The sequence below is a fragment of the Pseudonaja textilis genome, chromosome 5 (genome assembly GCF_049901715.1).
Source record: "Pseudonaja textilis isolate UNSWEBS1 chromosome 5, rPseTex1.2, whole genome shotgun sequence".
Taxonomy (NCBI): Eukaryota; Metazoa; Chordata; class Lepidosauria; order Squamata; family Elapidae; genus Pseudonaja; species Pseudonaja textilis.
The window spans coordinates 49,054,040-49,069,410 of record NC_141994.1 but is presented as its reverse complement, the minus strand read 5'-3'; positions in this window follow the sequence as shown (position 1 = coordinate 49,069,410).

Sequence of the window (15,371 nt, the reverse complement as noted above, 5' to 3'; positions counted from 1 at the left end):
TCTGACAAATGGCAATCCAATCTCTTCTTGAAAGTCTCAACTCACACTCCCACAACTTCTGAGGGCAAGCTGTTTCATTGATTGATTGTTCTCACAAATAGTAGGGCAGCTCCACCCCTCCATCCCCACCCTAGCTTAATTTTTACTAGTGCACCCTGGCATGAGCAGAGTCTTAATTAGGGATTATTTTGGGGTAGGACTTATATTGGGCACATGTGTAAAAATCAAGCTAGGACTTACTTTCAGGGTAGGTCAATTTTCGGGGAAACACAGCTTCACCCTTGTCTCAACATCTCTGTTTATCAAGCCATCTTCCCTAGATACAAACAACTGGAGAAATATTCAGCCATTATGATGACACCATTTTTTCTGTTTCCCATTTCTTTTTCCAGGTTCATATAAGCAATTACATTAAAATTTCATGACACTGCTGATCTCAGGTTGTGGGTGTCATGCCCCTGGTGGAGTCTGACTCTGAGGAAGAGGAGGAACAGCCAACAGGGAGTGGGAGTGTGGCTCCAGAGGTGGTGGAGGAGGCTGGGGAAGGGCAGAGGCCGGCTGAGCAGTCAGAGGAGGATCCAGGCCCACCCCCTATCCATTCTAGGTCACGCAGGGAGGAGAGGATCAGGGAAAAGTGAGGTCTACTCAAGAGGAGATTATCATGATCCTCCTCACTTGCAGGTGGGAGCTATGTATATAAGTTTGCAACTGCACAGTTAAAATTGCTGGAGTCAATTAGTGTTCACCTTGAAAGAGGCTTATCTTTGCTGGAGTTCTTCCCATGGACTTTTCTCAGTTATTTTCCTGGAGTTTATAATTAGTTATCTCTGCTTGCTTCAGAACTGTCATCAATGTGGTTTGTTTTGGTTTTCTGTTTGCCTCATTATTTACTTTTGTGATGTTAAACTGTGCCTAATAAAACAGTGAAGTTAAGTTGAAGGCTTTACTGGACTTTAATATACGTTTTAGGTTTTGGGTTATTTTGAGAGACTAAGAGTCATCACAGGTTGTGGATATATGTTGTATTCCTTAATTATTGAATTTCTTAATTATTTTGTTGAATAGGCATGATTCACACTATATACTAAACCAAGACCAAAAAGTCTACAGTAGATTTAATATTTAGTGTGATGTGTATTCTCAGCCAACGAAGCATGACACTGTTTTAAATTCAAGATCATCTCAGTAAAGAATAGAAAGCCCAACAGTCTTACATTATGCTCTCTGTAATATCCATAAACTTCCTACACAAGCAAGCAAGGAGTCACATCCAAGATGTTTTTTTCTTCATGATAGACATTACTAGCAAGTTTCATCCCACTCAGGAGATTACACTGACTTAATAAATTCCATTTACCAACTTCATTTATTGTCTAGACATTTTTTACCATGCCTAAAAGACACATGGTGTACAGAATGAAACTGCCATAATCAAAGATTTGTTAGAAGAGCATTGGGTTTTATTTTTGACTGAACATTCATCATATTAGGTTGCATGGCTACATGCTCAAATATACTTAATAAGAAGCAAATTTCTTTGTCTTTGATGAGACACTTTTCTGGGAAAATATATCAAGATCTGGGCTGCTTTAATTTCTGTTCACTTATACACAATTTATCATTCATCCATATAAAATTCTAGCACATTCAGTTGTTTATGGATAGAACACTACTGGATCAAAGTTTGCTATTGTGAATTGCTAAGATGCTATTTGGATTAATGCTTTCCAAAGATAAATTGAAGCATTTTTATAAGTTAAAAAGAAGTCTTTGAGTCTCCAATTTGTCATTTGTGGACCTTAGTTCACAATAGAAACAAAAGTAGTTATCATATGAACCTTTATTTTCCTTTAAAATGTGAGTAATTGTATGCCAATTCTAAAAAACAACAACAATCAAATTCACATTTTTTCTTTGATGGATTGACCAAAATGAATAAAGGCAATTCTATTATTCTACGATTTAATGTTCCATTTTTAATTTAATTTTTAATTAATCCAGTATATTGAAACACTAGTGTCACCAACCTCCCACCAAATTTGCAATCAGAATAAAAGTAAAGTCTTCTATGAGTCAAACCTCATTCATGAAAACTATACAGGTAGCCTTAATTTTATGACTACAGTTGGGACCAAAATTTACATTGCTAAGCAAGGCAGTTGCTAGGCAAGTTGTCTGATTTATGAGGATACTTTTTTGCCATGGTTGTTAAGTGAATCATAAAGTTCTTAAGCAAATCCAGCTTCCCTCACTTACTTTTCTTGTCAGATGCCAGCTGGGAAGATTGCAAATGGTGATCACACAACCTTGGGACCCTGCAACCATCTAAATGCTGGTTGCCAAGCAAAGGAATTTTGACACATGACTATGGGAATGCTTAAGTGGTTGCAAGTGTGAGGTCCAGTTGTAAATCACATTTTTCAGAGCCATTATAGTTATGAACAGTTACTAAATGCATGGTTGTTAATCGAGAAATAGCATACAAAAAGAGGTTGTCATCATTTTTAGGCACGTATTATTCACTTTCCTACTCTCCTCTATAGACTTGAAATTGCCTGGTAGTCTCCTATCCAAAAACTGAGCCTGACTCTGCTTAATTTCCAAGCCCAGATAAAATTGGCCACCTGCTGCCACCTACTGTGTAAATGATGCTTTTCCTTTAAATGTTGATTGTGTGAATAAACTCTGTCTGATCATATTCTTAAATATAATGTATAATGACATAAAGCTATAAAGGTCAGGTTAATGCAAATTATTTTGTTTCTATAATTTTATTAAAGCTTATCTTTTAAAATAAAATAAAACTAATACTAATATAAAATGAGAAAAGAGAGGAAAAGGAGAAGAAAGAAATCAAAGGGAAATCTAAAAGCACAAGAAAGGGGGAAAGTGAAAAAGATAAAGATAAAAGAGGTAACTTCTGATCTTCTTCACAGAATTATTACTAAATTTATAACTATTTATAACTCTTTCTGTGAAGTTGTGTGTCTCTTTCCTTTCTGTAATATGTTATCTCTAATCATCAAGACCATAAATCATATATTCATTTTTATGGTTTCTGCAAAAAGTTCATAAGGTACAATTGACATATCATTTTTTTCCTCTAATCAGAGAAGTCAATGTAGTAAGTTCCATCATCTTCACCAGCCGTTCCTCCATTGTGGGTAGTGCTGAATCTTCCCATCTTGTACATACAATAATTTCACTGTAGAGATCATCTACAAAAACAAAGTTCCATGACTTTTCCAACTGCTTGTCCATCAATCCCAAAAGAAAAACCTCTGGTTTCAATTGTGTATCAGTCTTTCAAATCTTCTGAATCAGTGTAGGTATTTGAATTTAGAGTTTTCTAGATTTGTTTGAATTGTCTTAGATAAAAGCCAGCATTGATCCTCATGAATAAAAGCTTACAAAATTATTTCCAGTCTTTCAGCTAAAATGATTATAAACAATTTGTATGTTGTACAAATACATTGTATCCAATAATTACATCAGGCTATAATTTCTTGTCAAATTCTGACTTTCTTTAGGTACTGTGTTTCCCTGAAAATAAGACCTACCCCAAAAATGTGTATGTTGTACAAATACATTGTATCCAATAATTACATCAGGCTATAATTTCTTGTCAAATTCTGACTTTCTTTAGGTACTGTGTTTCCCTGAAAATAAGACTTACCCCAAAAATAAGTCCTAGTTTGATTTTTACCTGTGAGCCCAATATAAGCCCTATCTCCAAAATAAGCCCTTGTTAAGATGTCACTGACTCTGTTGTACCTAATTGCATAGGGTGGGGTGAGGCACATGGGTAAAAATCAAATGAGGATGGGGATGTTGGGGTGGAGTCCTTGCCTTCGGACAGTTACAGCCAGGCCTTGCACATCCCAACACTTGCCGGCCCACTTCTGCGGCCACTTGCCACTGCTTGCATGCATTGCCCCTGGCCTCCGTTTTGCTGTCAAAGACCTTCAGGAAAGTCCTCTGCAGGCAATAAAAGAGCTCTGGATTGACATGCACGTCAATCCTGAGCTTGTTTCTCAGCTGTGGAGGCCTTTCCTAAAGGGGTGCTACATGCATCAATCTGGAGCCCATTTCTTGGCTGTAGAGCAGGGGTGGGATTCTACCTGGTTGGACTAGTTCTATAGAACCAGTTGTTATGATTCTGCCAGTTTGGAGAACCAGCAAATCGTGCCACTGGCTGGCCCCTCCCCACCCCACCCACTCACTCCTTATCTGGCATGCATGCCATCAAACTTGCCTGCGTTTGGTAAGTTGCTATTTTTTCCCCCCCTGAGCATCAGCTGTTCTGCTGTGCCGAGAAATTTAGAGTAGCTAGAAAGCAGAAAATGATTTGATTTCTTGCTTTCTAGCTAATCTAAAAGCAGAGCTGAACCTTCCTTAGGACTGAAGCTTCTATTTTTCAGGGCAGACTCGGGCAGCAGATTGCAGAAAGATATATCTCTAAGTGAATCTGTGATTCTGTGAGCTACACAATCTGCATGCTTGCTTTGCCTGATTTTACTCTTTTTTTAATAAAAAATTTATTATTTAAATAAATATTTATAATATTTACACAACAGCCACGCCCAGCCAGTCACATGACCACCAAGCCACACCCACAAATTAGGCCCACAGAACAGGTTGTTAAGAAATTTGAATCCCACCCCTGCTAGAGGCGTTTCTTGAAGGCCTCTGATGGCAAAAGGGAGGCTGGGGGTGCCACATGCAAGCAGCAGCAAGCAGCCACAAAAAAAGTGGGCAGGCAGTGGGCTCCTGCTGGGTGGGACTGTTGGTGCCACTATTGTGAGCTGAGTCAGTGGAAGACATCCCGAAAATAAGACCTGGTGCCTTTTGGGATGGAAAAAAATATAAGACCAGGAAAACACGGTTATTACTGTTATACTGGTCTCTTTTCAATTTTGGTATTTTTCCTCCCTATAGGATCATTGTATTATGTAGAGGTTGTAAAAAGTTCATTTTACATTGTAATACATTTGTAATAAGAACCTAATGATCCATCTGATCCAAGCACTTTCAATAGTTTACTGGGTTTTTTTTTATAACTTCAGAAACTTTCCTGATTATCCATTCATAATCTGTCTCTGTCCCTGTGGTAAATTTGCTTTTTTAGATATTCATCTATATTCTCTAGTGGGATATCACTTCCTTTATATAGATTGGAATAATTTTGAAAAAATGCTTTTTGTATGGTTGAATCTTTCATTAGTATAGTATCTCTCTCTTGTAATTTTGATATCATTTTCATTTCTTTTGGTACTTTACATGCTAGGCAGTTCTCTACTTTTATTGCAAACAAAAATTTTTGCATTACACAATATATTTTTATCTCCATTTCTCTTACTGTTAACTTAAATAATTGTCATTGTTAAAACTTAATTTGTTGAGAAATTCTTCTCTATAAATTTCTTTTTTTCTCAGTATTTAATTGAAAACAGCTTCTGCTTTCTCTTGACTCTTCTTTCAAGTTTATTATGTTGTATAAAATAATCTCTAATAAAAGCTATACTTGCACCTTAAACCATTATTAAATCAGTGTCTTTACCTACATTATTTTTTTAAATCCTTTAGTTTCTTTTTACAATCCTCCATTATTGCTTCTTTCTGTAGCAACATTTTGTTCAGTCTCCATATAAAAGAATTAGATTTTCTTTTATAAACCAACTCACAGGATTATGATCTTAAAAAGTCTTTGGTAATATATCTACTTGAGAAACCTTAGTAGCCAAGTTCTTTCAAATCAAATCATATCTATTCTTGTAAAGGATCAATGTCTTTTACAAAGTTAGGTATTTGTTCTTAATTTACCATTTTCCTGCCTCGAAAAAACCATGTATCTGTTTTGTCCTTGAAATCAAAGAAAACGTTCATAATTTGCTTTGAGTGACTAACACTTTTCTCAGAAGTTCTGTCAAGTTGTAGGGAGATCATTCCATTCCAATCCTCTATCAAACACTAATTTTCATAAGAAAAAACTATCCATCTCTTTACAAGTCATTTTTAAAACAATACTTAGTTTCATTTGTGGCACAAAATCCCCAATATCAAAGTCTTAGTGTTGTGTGAATTAACTTCCATCCCAACAAATCTACAATAATAATCACTCTATATTGATTTACTTTTTGTTTTAGGTGGAGATTAATATACAAAGCTTTCTTCTTTCTTTTTCTTTCTTTCTTTCTTTCTTTCTTTCTTTTTATAAATTATTCACCCATTTTTTTATAAATCAGATATTTTATGTCCTTTATTCTACATATGTGTTTCTTGCTGATAAACTATACTTCCTTTAGTTTGTTTTCAAGTAATGAAAAATTGTGGCTTTTGAGGAGGAGATGCTACATTTTTCCAATGTTAAACATAATCCATAATCAAGCCAAAAATGTAAAAAAAAATTCAATATCTTTGGTGCTTAATTCAATACCATCCTTTTCACTTTCTTGCTGTACATGTTAAGAGTTTTTGCATAATCCCCTCAATTCTTCTTTGATTTTTTTCCTCTAGAATTTCCCTCATATTCTGGATATGAAAGGTAAAAATCATACCTTGGAATCCCATTAAAATGGGCATTTTTCTAGTTTAATCTCTCAGTTAAAAAAATACTTTTTCTTGCATAAAATTCCAACAGAAATTTTGTTAAAGACAATTATATCTGTATTATCCATCTTAAACCTTGTATTAAATTGCTGCTGCAAGACTTGATTCTTCACATTCTTCCAAAACATTCTCTGGAACGTTATTTGTTCTCATAAATATTGAATTTATTCTATGTAATTTACTCTTCTCTTCTTCCCAATCCAAACAAATTGGATTATTAATCTTTTCTCTAATATGTTCATTAGAATTCTTTGGGAGTGCTAAATCCCAGACAAAATTCATTCTTTCTAATTTCAATAGAGCCAGCTTGTCTAATTCTCTTTCCAATTCTGTCTCTAAGTTCTGCCTTACTCTCTAACATTTCCACTTTGTCATTATTTTCTTTTAGCTCTCCAAACACTTGTTTTACAGTTTTCCATCTTCTTAACTTATTTCATATTGTCTATCATCTTTACAAGTCTTTCATCCATTCTTTTTTCAAAAGCTGTCCATTCAAGAGCTTTCCTTCTTCTTAAGTTCTTCTTTTATCTCCTCCATCATCTATACAAGTCTTTCATCCATTTTTTTAAACCTATCAATTCACTATCAAGTGATTCTTATTTGTCCATTTGCTCAAATAATTTCTGAAGCAAATCTAACATAATTCCTCTTTTTAAGGTTGCTCTCATATCAATTCCTTATTAAGCTCTTTGCCAAAAGTTTTTAAGTCTTCAAAACCCTTTTCTTTATTTATTCCTTTTAATCCAGAGAGAATGTTGACTCACCAAGTGGAATTCTGTTATGCTGCTACTCAAAAAAACCCTTCTCTTTAGCTGTAAATTAATTACACCCCAGAGTGTTTAAGAGATGTTGTTAGTTGAGAAGTCATGTCAGACCCATCGCGACCCCGTGGACAATGTTCCTCCAGGCCTTCCTGTCCTCTACCATCTTCAGTGACTCCATCCAGCCACCTCATCCTTAGACTGTCCTTTCATGTTTAAGATATGAAGCTCTTACAAGCTTTGTATCCATATAGGCAACATTACATGCCTTAATTTGATTGAAATCCCTCAACCCCGGCCACTCAATTCATGAGCCAATTGCAAAAGCTTCCATTCTTGTAGTCTATTCACAAGGAGCAACTGTCCTGAGTGTACATGGGTGATCTCATGAGCTCTCCTTTCTTTAGGGAAACTATGCCAGCTAGAGTTCACTGTCTGGCTGACAATCTTCACCACAATGCCATCCTCAGTCCTTTGGTTCACCAGACAGCACCACCAGAAGCTCCCTTGAATCCTCACTTTCATTAAGTTACAACCACACCAAGAGCACACAAAGGCCAGAATTCTCACAGTAATATCTAATGATTAATGAATAGATGACACATCCATTCGATCTATAAACTTGCACATTATTGTTGCTGGCTAAACCAATGAGTAAAAAGCTAGCTATATTCCTTCATTAAATCTATTAATATTTAAATGCTTTTGGATCAAATCATATTTTGCACGTTCTTAAAAGTTTCCTTCATATATGACAAGTGGATTGTTTATTCATCCAAGATTTTAATACAAAGAAATATGAGCAGCAATGAACACTTGTGAGATAAACTGATTATTTGACAATTTTATCCAAATATTTCATCATAGCCTTGGTTTGCATTTGGCAAGTTTGATCCCAAAGATGGAAGAAGTAATTCTAAATTCTTCACATCTTCTAATGTCTACTTTGTAATAAGTAGAATTTAAATTCCTGTCACTATCCTAGTTTCATTTTGCTCCTATGTACTATATGTATTAGGATTTGGGTGAGTGATTCAGATTGATGCGTGAAGAAAGTAATTAATAAAAATTAAAACCGATTACTTTTTCCCCTCAGCAGAATCAGCTAAGAGCAAATTTCTAAAATTCATTTTTAAAAAATTAGTTTAATTTTTAAATATTTATATTCAGATATATCAACTCTTTTTGAAAACCTACAGTATCTGAATAGAATAATATTTATACCTATAATCTTTCTAAAACTTAAAATGGATTAAATCCATTTTAACTTGTTTTTCTATATAGAATACAAGGCTAACTTGTAATTCAATATATTATTATAGCTAAATTGTTAGATATTGTTAATCAAAGTATTTACTTTCCATATTATAAGAAATACTATTCAACCAAATAAAAACTAGATTTTGCTTTTTAAAATGTTGAGCACTTAATTGTTACGTTTATAATTTTTATACTCATATATATATAAAGGGCTACACAAAATTCTTAACACCATAATCATTCCCTTAAGTAGGTTGAAATTGCATACATCTAATTAAAAAGTAATGTGGGTTATATGACTTTAAATTATATTCCTGGGTAGCATGAATTGACTGCTTAATTAATTTATCATAGCAACCAATTTGAATGCACAATGATACAAAATATACTGTATATACAAATCAGACAGTCAGCAGCTTAATTTAAATCTCCCTTTACTTCATTTTTCACAGCTTGATTCTGATCACTACAAATCACAATTCTTGCTTCTCATTTCATAGTCTGGCTCAAAAGGCAAGACCTAAACATGGCAGCTACCTATAGTTGCAACCTCCTTCACTGCAGCTAGAATCTCTCTGCTGATCTATAATGCGGTCAGCAGTGAGAGATTGATTTTATGGTTATGCTTGGAGTCAGTCACTCACCCTGGTTGAGGATGAATCAGCTTTCTTGGGCTTTGGTTTTTATTTTGTTATTCTCCTAAACCACAGACAAGTCACAACCAAGATCTCTTTTTTTTTAATAAAAAAGAAGAGCAAAGTTTGAATTGTTGCTATGCATATGCATTATTCAGTACAGTATTTTCTTCTTACACAGAGTCTAAAACTAATGTACACTTTTAATAAGGAAACTAATATGTTTTCACAGTGTGATGAAAAACATCCTATAAAGCTGCTGTTTGAGCCATTGTGGCTATACTAAGAAAAAAATAACAGATTGGATCCAAAATGCCTTCTTTGGCATTTATTTCAATGAGGTTTCTGTTCATATCCAATAAAGGATCTTAACACAAAGGTATTCCTGTGCAGGAAATCATGGCCAAACTGCAAACCTATATATAGATGAATTGCAAACGTGGGTTGCATACAGTTTGACATCCTACAAGGTGGGAAGCAACCCCGAAGCATGCTCAATGCCATATTGTGCCATTGGCCCAAATGTCCTTCTTCTGGGAGACTCTTCCAACCAACAGCATCTGAACATGCAAATGATGTGAGAGAAAAAAAGTGCTGTGATTGGTTCAGATGCTGCAGTTCACAGTAATTTGAGTGATGTTCACACGCGCACGCACTGCAGATACAAAACAGTCTTGCTTCAAAGCATCGACATGCTGTGCTTTAAAACAATACAGATGACCTTTGCTCCTTTTATTAGTAAACAGTTCAGATTCAGAAAGGGAGGGATATGCTGAAAGAATTTTAAGGATCTATTGAAAGGTTCTTATTTCAAATTAATTTACAATAAAGATGTTTTACTACACAAACCTATACAATCTGTACAATCAATAACTAAAAACAGAATTTTAACCCCGGGGGATTCAGAAGAGCCTCCTCTGTCATGGTTCATACCCTTTAGAATATTTTGTCATGGAAGGTGGGATCTAGCCTCTCTATTTTAGCTTTCAGGAAAGCCCTTAAAACCTGGGTATGCTGTCTGGCATGAGTTTCTGAAGTAGAGGCTGCTGTCTGGAGACCAACAGAGAAGGTATCTCACCTCTCTCTTCCAAACTCTTGTCTCTAGTTTTTATTTTAACATTCATAATATTAATCCATTTTATTTTTATAACTTTTATTATATGTTGCTGTTTCATCTTGATGTAGGCTGCTCAGAGCTGCCTGAACCATGAGATGGGCAGCAAATTAATTTGATAAATAAAAATAACAATAGACTTCCCTTCCATCAGTAGTGTTTTTATTTTAGGCGAAGTATAAGATACAGAAGGAACCTTAGCTCATGTGGAACATCTAAGATTCAGTCCATGGCATTTTTAGATAAATAGATCTAGGAGAAACAATGGATCTTAGCGATCTTATCAACCAAGGCAACTTTAGATTAGCTAGACAAGCAGCCTGTTTTGATCGACAATAGTTCTTATAGCTCAATGCAATTCTGATTAAAGATCCATATATATGAAACTTCCTATTCAGATATTAGAATATTTACATCAGACAATATAATATAATACAAATGCACTTATACTGATAAAATATACAATATAACATACAGTATTATCAGTTCTGATACAATAATCTTGCTAAAACTGCCCAGAGTTTTCTGGAGTGGGCAACCATATTGAATCAAATGAATAATATTAAATTTTGATTTAACATAATTCTTTAAAGGGAACAGATTGCTGATACTACATAGTTACGTGCTGTACAGAATTTTACACATCCAAGAACATAGTATGAAAATTTAGTACTGAACAGTAAGTGGTGTCTAATTTTAGTGTTTCCTGTTTTCATTCTTTTTGTTTTTTTATGAAATGCCCATGTTCCCGCTTTTTCTTTCTAATGTATTAAGCAACAATGGCTATAAAGAATCTCTAAAACAGTTGTTGGACGAGATCCACAGTATGACTTCTTGCATAATTGTTCATTCAGCGTGCTTTGTAGAGGCCTTACAAATAGTTTGATTAAACTTTAATAGTGTAATTTTAAAATTCAACATTAGACTTATATCATCCAACCCTTAAAAAAACCCACAATACATAATACAATACACTGAAAATACAATGTAAGACAATTCAAGTTATTTTATGGATTTCAGCAAGATTCACCTTTCTTTGAAAAATCCCAGAAGCCAGCACTAAAAAAAGGGTCCTCACAGTTTCCCTTATATTATTTGTTCATATGCAGAAGGATTACATCCGAGGAATCAGTCAGAAAAAGCTCCGGAACCTCTGAATGAACCACTGGTATTTTTTTCATCCAAGTGACCTTCTCATGCAATCATCATATGGGTAGTCCTTGACATAACAACCAGAATTCATGTTGCTAAGTGAGAAATTTGTAACATGAGTTTTGCCTCATTTTAGGACACATTTGTTAAGGGAATCGCTCAGTTGTTGAATTAGTAACACGGTTGTTAAGTGAACCTGGCTTCCCCATTGTCTTTGCTTGTCAGAAGGTCACAAGAGGAGATCCAATGACCCAAGGACACTGCAGCTATCATAAATGTGGGGCAGTTGCCAAGCATCCAAATGTAAAGCCTGTGACCATGGGGATGTTGTAAGGGTCGTAAGTATGAAAAACTGTCATAAGTCACCTTTTTCAGTGCTGTTGTAACATCAAATGGTCATAAATGAACTGTTATAAATTGAGGACTACCTGTATAGTTAATCTGGTAATGTTCACCAGATAACAGATAATCAGAGTTGGAAGGAACCTTGTAGGCTATCTAGTCCAACCTCCCCACCCAAGCGGGAGACCCTACACTATTTCTGACAAATGACAATCTCTTCTTGAAAGTCTCAAGTGATGGCGCTCCCACAACTTCCAAGGGCAAGCTGTTCCATTGGTTGATTGTTCTCACTGTCAGAAAGTTTCTCCTTATTTCCAGGTTAAATCTCTCCTTGTTCAGTTTCCATCCATTATTCCTTGTCTGGCTTACAGGCGCTTTAGAAAATAGTTTGACTCCTTCCTCTCTGTGGCAGCCCCTCAAATATTGGAAGACTGCTATCATGTCTCCCCTGGTCCTTCTCTTTACTAGACTAGCCAAGCCCAGTTCCTGCAACCGTTCATTGTATGTTTTAGCCTCCAGTCTCCTAATCATCCTGATTGCTCTTTTCTGTACTTTTTCTAGAATTTCAACATCTTTTTTATAGTGTGGTCATCAAAACTGGATGCAGTACTCTAGGTGTGGTCTTACTAAGGTTTATAGCCAATACAGATAGTCCGCAATTTACAAACATTTCCTTAGAGACCATTCAAAGTCACAACAGCACTGAAACTAGTTTCTTACAACCTGTCTGTACTCAGGTTCCAATATCTCAGGGGCTGCCATAAGGAAGAGGAAGTCTAGCTATTCTCCAAAGCACCTGAGGGCAGGACAAGAAGCAAGAGATGGAAACTAATCAAGGAGAGAAGCAACTTAGAACTAAGGAGAAATTTCCTGAAAGTTAGAACAATTAATCAGAGGAACAACTTGCCTCCAGAAGTGGTAAATGTTCCAACACTGGAAGTTTTTCAGAAGAGTTTGAATAACGATTTATCTGAAGTGGAGTAGTGTTTCCTGCCTAAGCAGGGGGTTGGACTAGAAGACCTCCAAGATCCCTTCCAACTCTGTTTTTCTATTCCATTCGTTCAGTTCCGTTCCTTTCCGTTCCACTCCACTCCACTCCACTCCACTCCATTCCATTCCATTCCATTCCATTCCATTCTATTCTATTCTATTCTATTCTATTCTATTCTATTCTATTCTAATGATTGTTTCAGCATCTCCACAGTCAGGTGATCAACCAGCATGTATTTACAACAATTGCAGCTTCCTGGAGCATGTGGTCACCATTTGTGACCTTCCAAGTCACTTCCAATGAGTAAAGTTAATGAAGGGAGCCAGATTTGCTTAATGATCATCTGATTCACTTAACAACTTCAGTGGTTCCTGGACAACCATGGCCAAAAAGGTTGTAAAATTAGCCATGGCTGAACAACTGCCTTGATAAGCAATAGAAATTCTGCTCCCAATTGTTATAGTAAGTTGCCAATTACCTACATGTAGGGGGAAAATAATAACAACCCCTCCCCACACAAATATTCCGTTCTTCGCATCAGTTGAAAAAATAAATACCTTTAAAATTATGTAACTGTCACAAAATTCCTTCATGACTTAACTATTGTCTACCATGCCATTGAATCTGTCACCACCAAATATTCCACGGGTGTCAAATTCGATTTAATTGAGAGCCACATTATGGTTGTGTTTTACCTTGGGGGCTGGGTGGATGTGGCCAGCTCGACATCACATGTGTCAGGGGCACCTGTGGTGACCTCAGAATTCTGCCAGCAAAAACAGAGCTCAGGAGGCTATGAAGGCCTCTTGCAACCCTCTGCCAGTGAAAACAGTCCATGGAAGGGCTGCATATGGCCCTCCCGAGCTCTGTTCTTACTGGCAGACAGGCAGAGGGTTACAGGAGGCCATCACAGCCACCTGAGTTCGGTTTTACTGATAGAGGCACTGCAGCAGTGGTGGGATTCAAAACATTTTACTACCGGTTCTGTGGGCATGGCTTGATGGGCATGGCACAGGAAGGATACTGCAAAATCCCCATTCCCTCCCCACTCCACTAACCTGCTTTCCAGCTCTGTTCTCCTGTGCAGGGCAACAAAAGAAGACCCAGCTGATAAGCTGGGACTCGAGAGGCAGAGAATAGATGGAGACGGGGCCAGTCAGAGGTGGTATTTGCCGGTTCTCAGAACTACTCAAAATTTCTGCTACCAGTTCTCCAAAACTGGTCAGAACCTGCTGAATACCACCTCTGCACTGCGGACTGGTCCTTCGTTGTTTCCACAGAAGCCCCAGGGGCCAGATCTAAGCACCTTGCAGGCCGGCCTGAACCAGCCTGTGGGCTTTGAGATGGACATCCCTGAAATATTCTGTTTGGATTGGAGATTTAAGGAGATTCCAGCATTCCAAAACTTTTGCATTTTTGTTTAAAGCACTTTCATGGAAAACCTATAACTGTGATTGCTAAATGCAGACAGATTTTCTATATTCTTTCAGTAATTGTGTCTTTCCTTATATCTCTAGTAAGAATCTGAAGAAAAATATACCAGTATCTATTCTCCCGTTGCCTGTTGTTATATTCTTATATTTTTATCAAGTAATTACATTATCATCAGCACAAATAAGATGGGTCTCTTTTCAATGTATCTCATTCCTAAAGTTTTCAAAGAATGTATTTATGTGTGCCGTTTTTTTCTTGCTTGTAAGAAAAGTAGATCACACCTGCAAAAAAGCTTCAAATTCTGTCATTAATTTAAATCTTAGGCAGCAATCAGGTATTCCAAACAGAATATTATAGAGTGCATTCATCCAAAAGAAATATTATATAAATACAATCTATCAAATTTCAGGAGGAAAGCCTCCTTTATTAACCCTTCAAGTACAGATGTTATTTTGATTTGGGGAAAGCAAAAAAGATGAGTATTGATTCAAGGGAACAATAGGGAAAGGGAAGAAAAATAATGGATATTCCCATACCATCTTATTCATTCATTCCATCTATAATCTATTTTGTTTGTTTTACATTAGAAATGATTGTCCAACCCACAAAATTGGTCCTTACAGTAAATATCTATATCCTCAGCCCCCTATATTTTGTTTAAAAAATAGCAATGCAAGTTCTTTCTTCAGTTAATTACAGTAACAACATAATTAGCAACAAGTGGTTAATATGTTTTCCTATTTATATCCTTTAATTGTGTTTCCTGTAATCCATGATTATATTGGCTGAGTGAAACTTACTACAAATTGCCTGAAATATTTATAATAAGAATGTAAAAAAAGAGAATGTAACTTTATGCAGTTTTCTGGGCAACAATATAAAAGTTGTTCACCAATGCTGTTTTGTGGGGTTATCTCTTAGTTCCCAGTCTGTTCTACAGTCCCATATCTTGTTATGGTTTCTCACATAATAATACCAGGTCCAATTTTACTTAGTTGTTTGAAATTGATGAATTTTGGCCAAGTGTAGCATCATCATCATCATCATCATCATCATCATCATCATCATCATCG